This window comes from Onychomys torridus, chromosome 13, assembly GCF_903995425.1.
Source record: "Onychomys torridus chromosome 13, mOncTor1.1, whole genome shotgun sequence".
NCBI classification, from domain to species: domain Eukaryota; kingdom Metazoa; phylum Chordata; class Mammalia; order Rodentia; family Cricetidae; genus Onychomys; species Onychomys torridus.
In genome coordinates, this window is record NC_050455.1 from 72,688,952 (window position 1) to 72,708,930 (window position 19,979).

The window sequence follows — 19,979 nt, forward strand, 5'->3', positions numbered from 1 at the left end:
AAGCAACAAACTGTGTGTGCAAAATTAGGGCAAACTAAGCAACTTAATTTCCATCATTAAATATATTCATGATATAGAACATGAAACAGACCAATTTATTCCCAAAATAAACCCCCATGGCTAAAAATAAAAATATGAACAAAACATCAAATAATGGTTCTTAAAGACACTCATCATTATCCATTTTCTCACAATAATTCAAAATATTAAGAAATATATTTAACATGATGTTATTTGACTTTGGAGGTACATATCACTTTTTTCTATTTTGTAGAATATATCTTTTTTATTAAACAGGTATAAGTATTCTGAAAATAACCTTAAGTGAACAGTATTTTATACTATTTTTATAATTTCAATTTGTACTAATGTACTTGCTTAAGATAGACAAACTACAGAATTTTTGTTGTGGTGGTGGTTAATGTTCATTTCTACTAATGACTGCACTATCACCAGAATAATAGCTCCTGGTAGTACTCACATCCTTTATTCAGACACCAGGGGATATACCTGATTATGTGGCATAGAGAAATAAGATTGCAGATTCAACTGACAGCAGGAAATTTGTATTGTGATCTTAAAGACAGGTTAAAGGAGAGGTTAAAAAAGTGTGCCTAAAACCCAAGACACTGAAAGGGACATCGGGAGAAAGCCCTAGGAGTTTCCTGAAGGTGATGATGGAGCCTGGATGCATGAGAAGCTGAAGACAGTAAGAGGAAAGATTTGTTCCCAAGGTCTAGAAAGGTGTGCAAACACGATGCTGCAGCTACATCCTGCTTCATCTACAGAACAAAAAGGTGTGCAAACACGATTCTGCAGATATATCCTGCTTCATCTAAAGAATGAAAAAGTGTGCAAACATGTTACTGTAGATAGCTCCTGCTTCATCTACAGCACAAAAAGCTTCAGCTAAGTATGAATGTACTATTTCCTAAAACTTTCTGTACCAAAAGAAAAATTTCAATTTTACATCACGTTTATGTGTATGAATGCTTTGCCTACATCTATGTAAGTATACATGCATTCAGTACTAGAGTTAGAGACCACTGTCAGCCACCAGGTGGGCTGAGAACCAAACTTGGGTCCTCTACATGTGCAGCCAGTGCTCTTAACCCTGAGCCATCTTTCCAGCCAGTACTGACTACTAGCTAATGACTTAGTGGTTACAATTAGTTCTAAACCATTTCTGAGTACTTCTAATCCTCACCGCTGAACTTTCTTGTGTTTTTCCTATCTGCCTTGGGTGAGATTTTATTTATGTGCATGTTTCTATATTCACATAAAAGTTCACTTCCTGAACGTCAAGCAGAGCCTCTTTACAGGACAGTCTAAAACATGAATCTCCACCCATGCAACAGATAAAAAGAACAGAATTTTTTTTTATTGTAGGGGTTAGGAACGTATATAATATTTAGAAAGAAAATATATCTGTATAAATGGAAATACATTCTCTGTGCTGGTTAGTTCTTGTCAACTTGACATAACATTAGCTGGAGTCATCAGGGAAGGGGGAACCTCAACTAAGAAAATGTCTCCACCAGATTGGCTAGCATGCAAGCCTGTGGGATATTTCCTTGATTAATGGTTGATCTGGAAGGGCCCAGCCCACTGTGAGTGACTCCTCCCCAAGCAGGTGATCTAGCTTATATAAGAGGGTAAGCTGAGAATCTACAGCAAGTAAGCCAGTAAACAGCATTCTTTCAAGGTATTTGCTTCAGTCCCTGCCTCAGGATTCCAGCCTTCAGTTCCTGTGCAGAGTTCTACTTTTGATGAACTGAAGCTCTGAAGAAATAAGCCCTTTAATCCCCAGTTTGCTTTGGGCAGTGGTATTCATCACAGCAGTAAAAAGTAAAAGTCACCCTCGATATGTACGTAAGCATATTCCCATTTTGTTGTTTAAGCATAGCTTCATGGAATAATCTGCCCATCATATTTTGATCTGCTGACAAGCATGATAAATGAGCAAAATAGGAAAAAAAAAAAAACCTTAAAGTTCCAAGATACTATGACTCTATCAACATTTTATCTTGCAAATAGAGAAAAAATTCATACAACCACTTGGGATTTTTTTAGTTCACATTCCAAAGCCAAAAGGGATGTTTTCAACTCCTTTAGAAAATAATTTCTAGGTTAAAACAACTGTGCCTTTCATTGTTTCTAAATATCTTCTAACACACTTCATGGGGTTCTATCATCCTTCTGGTTATAATTATCACATCTACTCCTCTGCCCAACACATGTGAAATAGACCCTAACAATGTTATAGAAGGTAAGGGATATAGCTCATTTGGACAAATACTTACTTGCCTAGAATGCATAAAGTTATGGCTTTAAAATAGAGCATCTCATAAACCACGTTCATTGGTATATGCCAGCAATCCCAGGATATGGGAGGGAGGAGGTCAGATATTGAAAGGCATCTCATAGTGAGGGCTGGCTTGGGACCTTTGAGACCATCCATGCCTTAGAAAAACTATCACACAGCTTTGCAGAATTATTGTATATGTTGAAAAGGTAATTATTATATTTTCTGGATAACTGTGGTAGCCTATTAATATAAGCTTTGTTTTATTTACTTAATATCTCATGAAGTAACAAAAAGAGACAAAAACATTATACCTCACCCTTCTCAAAAAATTAAGTACTCTCTGTACAGAGTGTTATGTGCGCTTATAGATACAAAATGTTACTTGCAATAGTCAAAATATTCCTCCAAGAATATAAGATATTGTAATACAAATATGTACAATAGGGCTGGAGAGATGGCTCAGTGGTTAAGAGCACTGCCCGCGTTTCCAAAGGTCCAGAGTTCAATTCCCAGCAACCACATGGTGGCTCACAACCATTTATAATGAGATCTGGTGCCCTCTTCTGGCCTGCAGGTATACATATAGGCTGTATACACAATAAATAAATAAATCTTTAAAAAAAATTAAAGCTCAAGTGGAAGTTTATAAAAAAAATGTACAATAGATACAGTGTCCTATACTACCCAAATAAAAGAGGAAGAAATATTCAAAAAGTAAATTTTTTTATAATTAATTCTGCTTCAAGTTAATGAGAGCTCTCATGAAAATGTAATTATTATCATTCTTATGACTGTACCTCAACCCTAGCAATGTATTTTAGACTTCCAAATGCTAACTGCATCCTAAATTAGATTGAAAGAAATCCATATTGGTGCTGTTGTGCGTTTTGTTTATATTCTTATTTAAAGAGAGGGAGATGAAATAATATTGGCTGTTTTATATATACCAATTCACTTAAATCAGATACCATATTTTACTTATGAAAAAGACCTGTGGCATGTATATATTAAGTAACTCCATAAACTCTGTAACAGAAGTGGTATTGGCGTGGAACCCATAGACTACAAATATGACTTGAAAATGCAATCATTAAAATGGCACAGTGGTTCAATATATGTCCAGGTGTTTTCTATATGAGAAATCACCCATAGATATGCCATGAGGGAATTGTGCTGAAGTTGTCCTAATGGGAGGGCAGGCAATAGGAAAGCACTCAGATCAAGGCTAGAATCGTGGGAGGCTGAGCTACACCCTCCCTCGCCCACAACTACACAAGAGTATCATTAGCTCTGCTCCCTGGGTTTATGATGAAGATTAAATATGAAGTATTAGTAGAATTCTAGAATAGCAACCATACAAAGATAAGAGGGAGGGGTTAAAAAGACCCTAGAACCAAGACAGAGAGGATATTCAAGAGTGTGCATATTTGTCTGTAAATCTTAATTTCAGTTTTCCAAGATATGGAAACTTTATACACTGACCTATGGAATGACATAAAAATAAACAGAGAAGAAATTTATAATTTTACTGGGAGAACAGTATGTCTCTCAAATAAGATAATAAATATTTAACAAGGGTTAAACTTCTATAACCTTAATTTTAAGGTAGCTAAGCTAGGCCTGGTGGGATGTCTACAACACCATCTATGAAGGAGGCTATGGAGGAAACAGAAGTTTGAAGCCATCCTGGCCTACATAAAGAGATGTAATCATGAAAAGAAAAAGAAAGCGAAGCATCTTGGAATATTTAGAGAAATGGTAAGAAGAAAACATCTATAAAGTGTTAACAACCTATGAAAAATGCCTAAGTATGAAGTATTTCAAGAAATGAAGTAACTCTCAATAAACAATTGCTATTAATAAATTAAGGCTCTCTTCCTACTGGAGCATGTAATTCTGGTCTTATCCTTATTGATTAAATCTGCAGGTGCTAAAATATAGAAGAGTGCTTATGTCAAGGAATAAAACACTAATCAATGAATCCAACGACAACAAAAAACAGATTTCCACTTTTATATGTCATGTCTTTGCAGATTTCTTCCCTAATATTTTGTGTAGAGGCTGAAATAAGATCCTGCGTAGTGGATGGCAATGTGGAATGATGAAAACCCTAGCTGCTATGCAGTTTACTCAAATTTGGGAAACACTCAGCCTAATGGGACCAGCAGGCCTTAAGCTCCACGCACGAACTGGCACTTAACCACTACCACCACCCCCACCCCCAAACAAACCCTTCATGGAGAATTTCTTCTCAAATGTTTGCTCAGTAAAATGCTAAGCTGTCTCAAATTCAAGCAGCATAAACTGGAAGGACCAAAGACAGAAGGTGCAACGGAAATATTTTGAAAAAATGAAGAGCCAAAAAATTTCCAAATGTGAATAATAACTCCAAGAAGTCAGAAATTCAACAAGTTGCAAACAGCATATAAAAAACAAAAAAGAGAAAGTCCAAAAAGCAGAGGTAAAAATGTTAGTTAGAGAAAACCTAAGGTAAGAATGAAACCAGAGTGTGCTCACCTGGGCAGCACATATACTAAAATTGGAATGATACAGAGAAGATTAGCATGGCCCCTGTGCAAGGATGACATGTAAATTTGTGAAGTGTTCCATATTCTTTGGTATGTAAAATATCTTAAAAAAAAAAAAAAAGAATGGCAATAGATTTACAGAAACAATGGAAGAACTATAAGAAACAGTAACGTGCACCTTCTACCTGACAAGTACACAAATGGATGGGCTAGCAGGGATGGACTAGCAGGGATGGGCTAGCAGGGATGGGCTAGCAGGGAAGCAAAGTGAAGTCAATAGGAAGACTCGAGTTCAGATCGTCAAACCCACATTCACAGAAGCCAAGAATGGTGATATGTGTATGGAACAACAGCATCCCAATGGACAGAGACAGAAGGATCCCTGGGGCTGTGAGGTGGCAGCCAGGCTCTAGACCCAGTGAGAGACTATGCTTCAAGGGCACAGGCAAAGCATGATAGAGCAGGAGCTCTGACATCTCCCTCTGACATCTGCAAATGCCCAGTGGGCAAACACTCACTCCTACACATGCACAAAAAAGCATCACCCTCATGTGTTCACATGAAAATATATGCAGTAAGACAGAAAGAAAAAGATGGAGGATACGAGAGAAAGATGGAGACAGACAGAAAATAGATAAAACACAAAATGTAGGCTAAGACAGACACTGGACATTACAGAAAAGCAAAATTCATTATGAGCTAAACTTATGGAACTCATACCAAAATGTCAAAATTCTTGTCTTCTGAAAACAAAATCACAAACTGGAAGAAAATCTTGGAAATCATATATGCGATAAGTTACATCTAAAATATATACAGAAACCTTAAATTCAATAAGAAATGGGAAGCTGTATTCTAAGATGAACAGAGGACTTCCAGAAACCTTCAGCACTAAGGAAAACAAGACATAGAAGGCCACAAGAACATGGTCAAAAGCATTAAAAAAATTAACGGGAATCCATCTCCCTCAGACCCAGCTGTAGCACTCTTGGGCATATACCCAAGGAATGCTCAATCATACCACAAGGGCATTTGCTCAGCTATGTTCATATCAGCATTGTTTGTAACAGCCAGAACCTGGAAACAACCTAGATGCCCTTCAACTGAAGAATGGATAAAGAAAATATAGTACATACACACAATGGAGTACTACTCAGCAGAGAAAAACAATGACATCATGAGGTTTGCAGGCAAATGGATGGATCTAGAAAAAATCATCCTGAGTGAGGTAACCCAGACTCAGAAGGACAAACACAGTATGTACTCACTCATAGGAGGATACTAGATGTAAAACAAAGATGACTAGACTGCTACACAACTCCAGGGAGGCTACCTAGAAAACGGAACCCTAGGAAAGACATAGGGATCACCCAATGACAGAGAAATGGATGAGATCTACATGAACAACCTGGACGACAGTGGGAGTAATGAAGGGCAAGGTCTGAGGGAAAGAAAGCTTAGGGGATCAGGAGATCCCTACTGGATCAAGAACAGAAAGGGAGAACAAGGAATAACAGACCATGATAAATGAAGACCACATGAGAACAGGAATAGGCAGAATGCTGGAGAGGTCCCCTTAAATCCACAATGATACATCCTCTGTAGACTGCTGGCAATGGTCGAAAGAAAGCCTGATCTGACCTAGTCTGGTGATCAGATGACCAAACACCCTACCAGTCGAGCTGGAAATCTCATCAATAACTGATGGAAGTGGATACAGAGATCCTCAGCCAGGCCCCAGGTAGAGCTCCAGGTGTCCCATTGTCGAGAAGAAGGAGGGACTGTAAGAGCGAGAATTGTTGAGCCCATGATTGGAAAAAGCTCAGGGACAAATAGCCAAACGAATGGAAGCACATGAATTATGAACCAATGGCTGTGGTGCCCCCAGCTGGAGCAGGCCCTCTGGATAAGTCAGACAACTGAATAGCTTGAACTGCTTGGGAGGCATCCAGGCTGTGGGACCTGGGTCTGTCCTTAGTGCATGAGCTGGCTGTTTGGAACCTTGGGCTTATACAGGGACACTTTGCTCAGCCTGGAAGGAGGGGACTGGACCTGCCTGTACTGAATCCACCAGATTTAAATGAATCCCCAGGGGAGTCTTGGTCCTGGAGGACATGGGAATGGAGGGGAAGGGCTGGGGAGAAGGTGGGGGCGGGGATGGGAGGGGGGAGGACAGGGGAACCCATGGCTGATGTGTAAAATTTAAAACACAAATATAATAATGGTAAAAAAAATGCCAAAAAAAAAATTAACGGAATCCAAAATGGGATTCTTTGGAATAGTTAAGACAAACAGGAGAGAGTAAAAAGAACAACCCAATGTCCCGTCAAGTACATGGGAAGAGGAACTATCTAACATGTCCGGTTAGAATACAACTTGAACATTAGTGAAAACTAAAACTGTTAAAAATATCTGTGTGCAAGCTGTAAACTGTAGAACCCTTCGCAAGGAACTGCTACAAGAAAATAACCACTTTAACTATCTCATGTTCAAAGAAAAGAATAACAGGGGAATTATTAGAACAATGAACAACAAATGGAGACTATCAGCAAAGAGATATGTCAGAGAACCAAATATGAGGTCATTGTAACTGAAGAGCAGAAAAACTAAATAAGAAACTTACCAAGACCAGGAGAAGAAATGAAAAATCACAAAAAAGGGGGGGGGAGGGAGGGAGGGAGGGAGGGAGGGAGGGAGAGAGGGAGGGAGGCAGAAAGAAAGAAGGAAAGAGAAAAAGAAAATCAGTAAACATAAAGTTTTCACTCTAGACTGAGATGATACAAAAGGACCAAAAGAAGAAGATGGGGTGGGGTGTGAACCACAGGAAAAGGAGCATTACCAAGCATAAGACGATAGTTCTGAAGGGTAGGATGACAAAAAATAAGGGAAGCTAGTAGGAAAAATGTAACATTCATATAAAACAACATTTGCAACATCCAAGAAACCGAAAACATTTAACAGAATCCAGAAAGATAATCAACATAATTAAACTACCAATGTCAAACACAGGAAAGGACCTGTGAAAACAGAAACAGGAAAACTATTTTTTAATTAGATTAGTAGGCATGTTCATCAAGATAAGCAGGTGACAGCCAAGAGGCTGAGGTGCATGCCTTTAATCCCAGCACTCAGGAGGCAGAGCCAGGTAGATGGTTCTCTGTGAGTTTGAGGAAAGCCTGGTATGGTCCACAGAGCAAGATCCAGGACAGACACCAAAACTACACCAAGAACCCTTGTTTCAAAAAACTAAAAAAAAAAAAAAGATTAGCAGGTGACTTAGCCTCAAAACTATTCAAGACAGAAAGAAATCATACTCAAAGTACTACTACTACTACTACTACTACTACTACTACTACTACTACTACTACTACACACACACAGAAATGAACCAAGATTTCTGTATAAACCCAAAAATGTAGATGCAAACACAAAGATATGTGAAGGCAGAGTCAGATAAACAAAAGTCAAAAAATTCATAGTCAGCAAATTAGCCCTACAAGAAATAGTAAAGATAATCCTCCAGGTTAATATTGAAAGGAAACAGGCAGAAATTTACTTACAAATGAGGAAATGAAAGACACTATTAATGGTGATTACCTGGATAAATGATGAGAAAATACAAAATTATCTTTTATTTCTGCCCTTTTTATTTCTTGCTGGGTTGAAAGATACCAACTTAGAGTAACAATTACAATGGAACATAAAATGTATAAAAAATTTGAATCACAGTAATAAAATAGAGGGAAAATGGACCTACACAGGAGCAAAGCTTTGCACAGTTGAAATTAATTTGGTATTCCACAAACTGTAATAACGTAAGTTACAATGTTTACTGTCATCCCCAGGGTAAAAATTAAGAAAATTTAAATACATAAAATTTACATGCATATATAAATTATATATAAATATATATTACATATATATATATATGGAACTACAAATCAAATTAAATCGATAAATAAGAAAATGCCAGCATAACTTACAAAATAAAATAGTATGTGGTGAAATAGAGAAACAAAGGAGGCACAAGAAAGAACAGCCACCAAAAGGCATGAGTCCAACATGTCAATAGCCAAGTGTGAAGAACAGGCTTAAACACTACAACCCAAACGCAGAGATATGAGAATGTACTTTAAAATAAAGACACTGCACGAGCTGGAGAGATGACTCCCTCAGTATGAAATACCTGCCTTATAAGCATAAGGACCTAGGTTCTCAACTGTGAAAATGAGCTCAACAGATAGGGCATGGGGCAAGCCTATGGTGCACTGTTTTGATGGTTAATGTGGTAGGGCCTCACTCACCATGGCAGTGCCACCTCCCAGTTGATGGACCTGGATGTTGTCAGAAAGCAGGATGAACAAGTCATGAGAAACAAGCCAGTAAGCAGCACTACACCATGGCTTCTTCATCAGCCCCTATCTCTGTATACAACATGGACATATTATTACACAGCATAGATACGCTAGTATACATATGGATATGCTAGTATACTCAAGATATAGATACTCAAGTATATACAACATAGAAAGTCAAGTATACACAACATGGATACACTAGTATACACATCATGGATACACTAGTATACACATGGATACGCTAGTAAACAATATGGATATGCTAGTATACAACATAGATACACTAGTACTATACAAAACAGATTACTAAGACAAAGACAGTTACTGAAGAAAGTGAAAGGGAATTTTAATGATGAAAAGATGGAATAAGAATGGAAAACAATAAAAACGTATTTGTACACCTAACAAGAAAAGCAAAAACTGACAGAACTGAATAGAGAAGCAGAAATTCTAACAATAAACTTTAAGAAGCTTAAACTCTCCCCTCCTCACTCTGAATGAAACACCCCACACAATCGAAAAAATATCCAATACACAGCACAGACCCCAAGACTGCTACAATGAAATAAGCCACAGAGTGCTCAAGATTGTAATCACAGAAGCACTCTATGATAAACTCAAAACTGTGTAAAATTAAGTTCTAGAGAGCTTGCTGGGCAGTTGACAATGCATGACTCCTTTTATTAGGATAGGATTGGAGCTTGTTCACAGCACTGAAGACAGGAAGGAGGCTTACAACAACTCCCTGTAACTCCCATTCCAGGGGATCCAATGCCCTCTTCTGGCCCCTGAATCAATTCTGTGAGAAAAAGAATTCACTGAAAGAAAACACCAAGGTAATGAATTCACCCCACAGGAAGATCAAGATTTATACATATAATACTCCATTAGAAAGATCTAGCATTCCTGGTCAACAAGGCTGGGACAGCTTCTGATGCAGAAATAAGAAAATACTCAAAAGAATTAATAGAGATATATCAAAGACAATCATGTAACAGAAACCAAATCCAATTAACCAATCTGGAGACACCAGAAAACCAAAAGCATTCACAGTTTAAATGAGTATATTATACAGAATAAGAATTAATGTGTGCAAACCAGTATAAGCCAACATTTATATAATATACTTAAATGTTATTTAAATTCAATAATTGATTGATAATATTTAAATATGTTCTAGATAATAGCTATAGACACAGTCTGCAAAAATAATTAACCTGTCTACTGAAGGCTAACTGTTATCTGCAATGGTTTTGTTCTGTCAGCTAGCATAGAATGGATTGTTTTCATAATACTGTGCTCAATTAATTTAGGTCTGTGCTCCTTTAAAGAGTGGATGAGAAAGGCAAAAGAATTTCACACAATCCAGTTTTCATTGAGATTAGACACTTTCTTTATCCAGGTACTATCAGACTTCTTCAATTTCCCCTCCCTACTGTATTAAAAGTAACGGTGTCTATTAGTCAAAGTTTTCCCATTAAATCTTGGTCTACAGGTATGCTTTCAATCATAAAGTATACTAAAATGTCATACAACTATCTATTGTTAAAAACAATGTCATACTTTTCACTTCTAAATTGAAACTCAGAAAGCACTAAATTCTGCAGTCTCTAAGCTAGCTCCTCAATCAACTTGTTTTTAAAAAAAACAAAAACAAAAACAAAAACAAAAAAAACCTCTGACAACTCTGCTATTCTTCTTCTCTTTCTTTTACTATGATTCTACGTTCTTCACAGAGGAGGACAAGAAAAAGTGGATGCAAAGGAAAGGTCTCAATAGAGTATACAGCCTGAAATATCAAGTGACAATTACTGCCAGTTGACAAAAATGACACCAACTTTCCTCTTTAATTGTAAGGCCTTTACTGAGCCTCCAATGAGTTGATCAACAGGAGTTTGGGGCACAAATGGTGAAGGAAAGAAGGGAGGGTGGGGTGAGGAAATGGACAGAAGAGAGGAAACACAGAGAAGAGAGTGGAGGGGGGCAGTGGGAGCGAAGGGGACCTGTGTGCTCAGAGCTCTAATCTTCTAGGGCTATGTATAATATTTTGCAAAGTAAAATTGACTGAGATGGAAGCCATTTTGCATGGTACAGTGGCGATGGCTAACAAATGAGAGTTTTGTGGGCTGAATGTGAGTCCCTGCCTCATCTGCCACCCTAATGACAGCAGCCACCTGCTGTTTTACTGTCACAGCTGGAGCGGGCTCTCACTCCTTGGTGCTGAGCTCTGCCCATGAGCACCAAGCTCTCTCCTCGCCTCATTACTTTGATGAACTTTTTATGGTCAGCACCCATGAAGACCTCATCTAGGACTCTGCCACACAGACTGGCTTCAGGGAGTGCTTTCAGTTACATGAGGTGGTAACACACTGACACAGGCTGCTCATGTCTGGCAGCTACTCCAGAAGTCAATGTACTGTACTTCTGACACGACAGACTCCACAACAGGTAAAAACGCCATGAAATCTCATACTTAAAAATCTTCTTCCTTTCTCATTGTGATATAAAGATCATAGAATACACCATAATGAAGTTTTGTAATGGTATATGTTATTAGAGAAAACCTAATGTACTGTTTATGATTGCCCCATAAAATTAAGATTTTTTTTTCTTTTTCTACAGACTGATATTCATAGAAAAATTTTCCTTTAGCTTTTGAAGTCAAAACACATAAACTACAATCAACAACATATTTACATTAACACATTAGTTTCAGTTAAAAATTTGGAAGTTGCTTTTAATAAAAATAAGCCGCAATGTCACGTGACTTCAAATTAACCCTGTATTATATAATTTTGACAGTGGAAAGGTCGTTCACAGTCTACAAAAGAAAAGCCCTTCACAAGCTTGCTGTAATATTTGCCAGTTAAACACACACTGGAATTTATAAGCAATTTGACTACTAGCTGCAGAGCAGGAAACATGAGATTTTAAAGTCTCAGCAGTTTAAAGTGATATTTTAATCTTCTAATTGTAATATTCTAAAGAGACACTGTGTGATACTTTTGCTGGTGAATTTTGACAAATTCTGAATGTCAATAGGCTATGAAAATTCTCTATCCTTAATTTGAAACTACAACCCAAAATATGTATGTACGTATATACATAAATACAAAATGTTGTTGTCTATTTTATTTACTTGGGGTTATATTGAAGATCAAACCTAGGAATATATGTATGCTGGACAAGGGCTCAGCTACTGAGCTGCATTCCCAGCCCTCAGTTTGTATGACAACAGATCGATAATACTCATGTAGCTCAGGCTATTTACTATGTGGCCCAAATTGCCCTTGCTCTTGTGACTGTCCTGCCTCAATCCTGCACAAACTGGTGATTACAGATATGCATCACAACTACTATCTTAAAATATATGATTTGATTAATTTTACTGCCTTCTTACCAAAGAATATATATGATATAATTTTCTTGGTCTTATTCTGACATATCTATTCATTGTTGATATTCCAAATATTTTTCCTAAATAAATACAGTAATATAAATTTATTAATGCTACTGGGAATGCTGAACTTAAGTCAAATAAAACTAAACTCAGGGTTTGTTCTAAATAAACACTGCCAAGGAGCAAAAAAATGAAAAAAAAAAGTCAACACTCGCCATATTAGTTTATATGTTGCAAAACTAATTCTTCTTGAACAGAGATAAATAAAACAAACTAAAAACAATTATAAAAATTAAGGAAGTCTCAAATTTACCAAATATTAGAAACTAATACACACACACACATACATATACCCTACAGATTATGATTCAACCAGGTGCTTTGTAGACAGTGATAATCTAAAGATCCTATGAAAGACCCTGGACCCTTTCGTGTGTTCCTCCTTTGCATCAGGATAAACTGATAAGCCACAGAGACCATCCCAGACACAGGCAGTGTATGCATATAAGGCAGAATCGTCCTTTTCTGAAATTCTGCTGAACTTATATATTTTTCTTCAGCAATGTAAGAGCACTTCAAACTTATCATTTGTAGAACCTTATTTTTAAGAAAAGGGAAAGCAGTACTTGGTTGAATCAATAACACTTAACTCCTTACTAATCACATCATATCATCATGAGGACAACTGTCAAGGCTTACAAATCTTGCTTTTCTCCAGCACACAGTCTAAATCCAAATAAATTCATTTGCATTATGAATCCGACGTGGTTCCTTTCAGAAGATGACCAAAGGCAAGAAGGCTCATTTAGTGAAATCAGGGAACTAGCTCATGTCATAAATAGACAATCCATTAATTGCTGATTATCTCTCTCTTTTGCATCAACAAAGGAAACGGAAGGAGATAATTTTCTAATCATATAAATGAAAGACCTAGAAACAGATGTGAGGAAGAAAATAAAATCTCTTTTCATAGGAGTGATGTATACACTGATGTGGCGGAGAACTGGGCTGTGCATACAGAGCTAGCTAAGAAATGAGTTCTTCTACAGGCAGAGTCCTGAGCAGACACAGAGTCAATGTCACAGCAGACAACGCAAATAATGAGTAAAGACATTTCCATTTCCTTAATGGCACAAAACTGAACTCCCGTTTCTTATACACATAACAGGTACTGCTCATCAATGCTTACCACCTGCAGCATTTGAAAGTACCATACTCACACCAAAAAAAAAACAAGTAAAAAGCAGCAATTTTGCCTTATTACTATTTGGAAAAAGTACAATAGCTGTTTTGTTGATCATGGCCATTCTGCCTGGGGTGAAATGCTGCCAAAGATTTGAAAAAAGACACCAACCTGTCATTCATTGTTGGTGGGAATGTAAACTGGTGCAGCCACTCTAGAAATCTGTATGGAGAATTCTCGTAAAACCTAAACCTAAAACTGTTTCTGACTCTTATGACTCATCTCTACCACTCCTTTAGCAATTGCCAAAGGACTCAGTCTCCTACTCCACAGATACTTGCTCAGCAACGTTCAAGGTCCATTAGGCTATGAGGATGGAGCAATGGCTTAAGTGGGCAAGTGTCAACTACAGGAGATATGAGATAGGAAAAGGGAAAATGGCAAGGGAAACCCAACTAGGGAGGAGGAAGGGAAGTCAAAACGATGAAAAAGGAAGGATGAGGGAAAACAACACCAAGGTTGATTGATAAAGCCTCAAAAAATCATATTGTTTTATATTACCTAAAAGAATATTACTACATGTAAGTCTATATAGATCACTTCAAGGAAGTTAAGCTACTTTGGCTGACAATGCTCCCCAGAAGAACCACAGACTAGGGGGCTGGAGCAATGGTTCTCCAGAGGTTAAGAGCACTAGCTGTTCTTCCAGAGTACCCAGGTTTGATCTCTAGCACCTTTATAGCAGCTCACGAACGAACATCTGCAAGACCAGTCCCAAGGGAACCAACACTTACTTCTGGCAAGCACTGTATGCATGGCATGCACAGACATACACAAAGGCAACACACTCTGACAGAAACATTAACAACTTGTTACTTAATAAAAGGACCACTAACATAATCCCAGGTACTAGGCATGAGAAGCATCTTTTCCAATAGTTGGTGAGGGTTGTCCAAGTGATTCCAAAAAAAACAGTATAGACTATCAATGTACCCCGTGGTTGTCTCTCAGAACTTGAAGGTGGGCCCCTATTGCTGCAAACACTGAACACTTAAGACATAGAACTCAGATTGCTTGAACTAAATCTAAGCTGGAAGTATCTTTCCTTAAGTCTTGCCTCTGTAGAACAGAAAATACTGTGCAAAGTGTCAAGGGAAGGAAACAATTAAACAGTCCAACCCAGCTGCAACATCTGCAACCACAAAAATGACCGGCATGGCAAGACAAGCATAAAGGTGAAATAATGGCACTTATATGCCAGTGAAAATTAATTAATTGGACTAAAGCCTCACTTAAGAGAAGAGAAATTATTCCTTGTACTGGAAACCTAGCCACCTTCTCGGGGCTGGTGGGGTCATGGAACTTAGAAAAGAATCTACTGTGGCCAGTTTGTTAGACCAGCATAAGTCCTACTACCTTCTAAATCTTATCCTTACAACCACAGATAAATAAATACAGAAAAAAGAAAAGTGAAGAAAATGCAGAGATCGAGATCCTGGAAAAAGCAGTAAACACATCTACATCAGAGCTCCTGCTGCCGTGGCTCGGGCAACATCACCAGGAGGGGAAGAAAGACTGCGAGAGGCAGAACCAGGAAGCCCACTGTCCAACAGTCTCTGCTAGAAATGGCCACATAAACAAGACCCAAAAAATGACTCTACCAAAGGACACGTGAGAGTAGAAAGGAGAACAATGTGGATGCTCCTATCCCTAGAAAGGGAAATACAGATGACTAATGACCAAAGGGAGAAACAATTTGCATCTGCCAAAGATGACCCTGATTGGTTTCCAGTGTAGAGTTATCAACCGTGAAATCATACACACACAACCAGCAAAAAACAAACCAGCAGATTGTATTTTATATACTGGTGTATATGCACGCATATGTATGTATGTATGTATGTATGTATGTATGTATGTATGTATGTATGTATGTATGTATTATGTAATAACAGAACAGAAGCTATCATCAAATTGAGAAGGAGGATGGAGGGTTTGGGAGATGGGAACCTAGGAGGAACTGACAAAAGGAAAAGGAGGATGTAAAGTGATGGAATTCTATTTCAGTTAAAAACTTAACTTTTTAAAAAAGAATACAATAGAAAAGACGAAGAAACATTTATGTTTTTCTAAGTCCTTATCACATCAGATTATCCACAACACAGTGAGATTTATTGAGCTATGAACAACTTAGTAATTTTCATCCCATTTTGTATACACTAGACAAACTTCAATAGTACTAGCATACTCCCCATAAAATCACTTAAATAATTCCACATAAATAAAATTTAAATACCCAGAAAGACAGAAAAATAGTTATTCATATACACTAGAAGCATTTTTCCCCGCAGGTAACATTCTCTACAAGGTAACCAACTAGGACTGTCTTTCACAAACACTGTCTGTATATAACATGTATCAGCAGAAGTCAGGAGTATCCAGGAGAGTCTGAAGTGAGCATCTATTTCTCTCCCCTCCCATCACACGGTCTACACCCCTAGGAACAGCAAGGAGTCTACTACCACTGTCTGCCCTCACTCCACTTCATCGCTTCACCATGGAAGCTTGATCCTTAAATAATGGGTTTTCAAATCTTCTTTGACCATTTTGAAAATGGCATCTAATTATAGAATACTACAATAATCCCATTTTTGTATGATCTTGAGTTGCTTGCCTGATTGTTTGTTGTTATTGGCATACATTCATTATACAGGTCATAGGCTTCCTAAAGACATGCTCATACACATATATCATACACTCTCTACTTCTCCTCTTTCCACTACTTACCTCTACTCCTCCTCTTTCTCCCTCATCCCATTATTCCTAATCATTTCCCAGGTCAGTCAGTTTCATTTCTATATTTATGTCCAATGTACATATACTATTTCATGTATCTACATAAAATCTAGTATTCCAAAGTGAGAGAAAATATTTTTTAGGGAACATGAATAAATGAAAAGGTGACACTATTCAGAAATTATTCTGCTTTGTTCATGAAATTTGCTGTAAGAGCCAATTTTACCTACTATACATATGTTTTAAATTCTGCTTGAGACCAAATTCCAAAATTAGATGTACTTCTACAAAAAAAAAAAAACTTGTATATTTTTATATAATTTGAACATATTTTCAAAGAAAGTCAGTATTTAAATTTTCAATACCATAACCTTAACATACTACCAGTATTACAATTACTTGATAGTATTTGTAGGTGTATAGCCCTCACGTCAAATACTCCAAAACTAATTGCTTACCGTACTATAACTACTATGTAACCTTAGCTACTATATCACTGGGCACTCAAGACATTTAAATATTGTTTGTTTGTTTGTTTTTCAAGACAGGGTTTTTCTGTGTAGCCTGGCTGTTCTGGAACACACTATATAGACCAGCTGGCCTTAAACTCATAGAGATTCTCCTGCCTCCGCTCCCAAAAACTAGGATTAAGGTATGTGCCACAGCCTGGCTTCAATTTTTTAAGTAGTAGATATAAAGAAAAACTGCAATACTTTCAAAATGAAAAAAAAATAACTCCATTATTAATTTGCACACAGCCATAACAAAATAAAATATTTCTAGTCAATGAAAAGAGTAACAAACAAGACAGACTTACATTAATACTTATTCCCAAATTAGGAAGAAATATACCATCACACAAATTCATAGAGGTAGCCATCCATGACTGTACAAGTAATGAAGTGAAAAGAACATGCTAGGGTAATTTGGAAAAAAAAATAACCTTTGGGAATCATACTAAATACAAATGTAAAGAAAACAAATGAATTATATCCATTAGAAACTGAAAGTCTGCTATGATCATAACTAGCCAGTAGCATTATCTTGAATTGTTACTTAGGTTTTTCTGTAATTACCGAATATCCTATGAATATCTTCAATATATGAAAATGAATAAAGATGGAAACTAATAAATAAAGGTAAGTAAATTATTATTAAGATCACCAACATGCTTACACTACATGAGAAGCAAATCTATCTTTGCGATTAAAAAAGAAAACAAAAAACAAACAAACAAACAAAAACACCTCATTATATTGAGTTTGGAAACACAGTTCTATCCAAGTCAACAGAAAACCCTGGCTCTGACAAGGAAAAGTTGCCTGTAACATAGGTGACATCAGAGCTCACTCACATGCCCATCCTGCAGTCCCTTTTCACATATGCCCATCCTGCAGTCCCTTTTCAAATGAGTAGGCACCATGTGCCTCTCCACAACAACAATGCTAGAAATGCAAAGACCAAAGAATATATCCAGTCCTTACAAAAGCTCCTAGCCTATGGAGGAAAGCAAAAATATAACAAGTGGGACACCATTCACTGAGCAGAAAACAGAAAAGGGGAGCACTTGGAGGACATATCAGCAAATTTTCAGAGACGATAAACTGCCAAAAGTCACAAAACTCAAGAGAATTTCATGCTAGACATTAAAGTGAAACCCTGCAATGAGAAGTAAGAGCCAAACTTTCAGCTAACTAACCAAAATCCCACAACAACAATAGATGTCGTCTTTAGCACATTGCAGTAATTTAACATATAACACTTACTGGATTCTGAGAGACTATCAATTTTGAGATAAGGAGTTGATTTAATAACAGCTTAACAAATGTATAAAAAAGTAAGTAGCAATTAACTCTAAAACATATCACAATTTCAAAAATGTTAAAATATGAAAAACTGTATCTTAACAACAGGAAGTATATAATAAGTCATAAAATACCTATTTCACAGAGATGATAGACATGATATACAAACATCTAAAAAAACAAAATGTACCAAATAAAGTTCAAATAATATGATAAAATTTCTTTCACAACATTTTAAATTGCAAGAGGTTATTTCTATTAAAAATACCTGTAAGAATACCAATTAAGGAACTTCATAGATCTTAGAACAATGACAACTCATTAGGATTTCAGCCTACTAATCCTAAAAGGGAATATTATATACTTCAAATTTCAGCCTTTGCTAGTTCTTATCTGATTTAGTAATTTAACTCAGGAAATCTGAGTTATGACATTTAGAATTATCAAATTACCTTACAAATAACCAAAAGTTTAAACAAAAACTGAGGTATCTTCTACACACACACACACGCACGCACGCACGCACGCACGCACACACACCTCTACCTTAGAATGGATAAGGTCTATCCAAGCAATATTTATATTCTTTCTAGATCAATGTCAGACAGAAAATTTAAATTTTTTAATAGTGATTTTAAGTTCCATCCACTGAAATCAGATGCTGCACTGCATGTCCCAAAGGGCCCCTGGAACTTGTTTCTTCTCCAAGGTTTTCAAGGATGTTACAAATAGCCAAACTTCACACCTGAAGTCACCCTCAACTACTCCAATCCATCCTGCTCACAGAATTCCATGATCAGGTTCTCTTGCCTAACATCTCTGGAGCCAACCTTCCATTTACTCTTGCAACTCCCTTACTGACAATTTTTTCACATACTGAAAAACTATTTTTACAGAGTATCGTAACTGTTCACAAAGCCAAATAACTAGATGTATACTAAAGACCTATCATTCACTGGATAGTTCTAATTTTCTGTATGCGAGCAACAGTAATTATGAACTATAAATAGGTAATAAAAAAGATGCTTGAACAAGAATGAAACGTCCTGCTTCTGGTGTAATTTAATAGAAAAAATAGTAAACATGTGAAGTATGGTGTTATAACCTATAAAGAAAGAAAAACCAAGAAATTTCTAAAAACATGCTACCATCTCATTCATACTAAACTAATGTAATCTCTATTATACATATAATACAGATATATGTATATATCATACAATAAAATCCAGAACAAAAATATCTTGGATGCTGTTGTTTGCAACACTAAATTTTAAATTTTAGGTTTTGTGAAAGGAATCTCACAGTAATAGTCAAAAAATCTGAAAATATTATTTTGAGCCAAATAAAATTGCAGATGTTATTTGAAAAAAGACAAGTAGGTAAATCCAGAAAATTCATGTCTCTGTCTCCCTAAGACACTTATCTCCATTTTTACTTAACTTGTAGGAAGGGACAAAGACTTCAGATTTTGTTAGACTTGACTTCTAGATGGCACTGTCTTTTTACATGAGAGGAAGTCTTCTTAGGTACTACATTAAGGAAACAAATTGAGGATTCCCTTATGCAATAGATCCTCTATCAGAGCTGAGAAATGGCTCAGG

At 36.8% G+C, this 19,979-nt stretch overlaps 1 protein-coding gene and 1 non-coding gene across 2 annotated transcripts in view; one reads left to right on the forward strand and one right to left on the reverse strand.

Moving 5' to 3' along the window:
• The window catches only part of Znf407 (zinc finger protein 407), a 410,446-nt gene that overhangs the window by 241,317 nt on the left and 149,150 nt on the right, over positions 1-19,979 (reverse strand). The window lies entirely within an intron of this gene.
• LOC118595061 lies at positions 4,818-4,924 on the forward strand. The gene has a single exon (XR_004946439.1). It is a non-coding gene; the product is annotated as a U6 spliceosomal RNA (small nuclear RNA).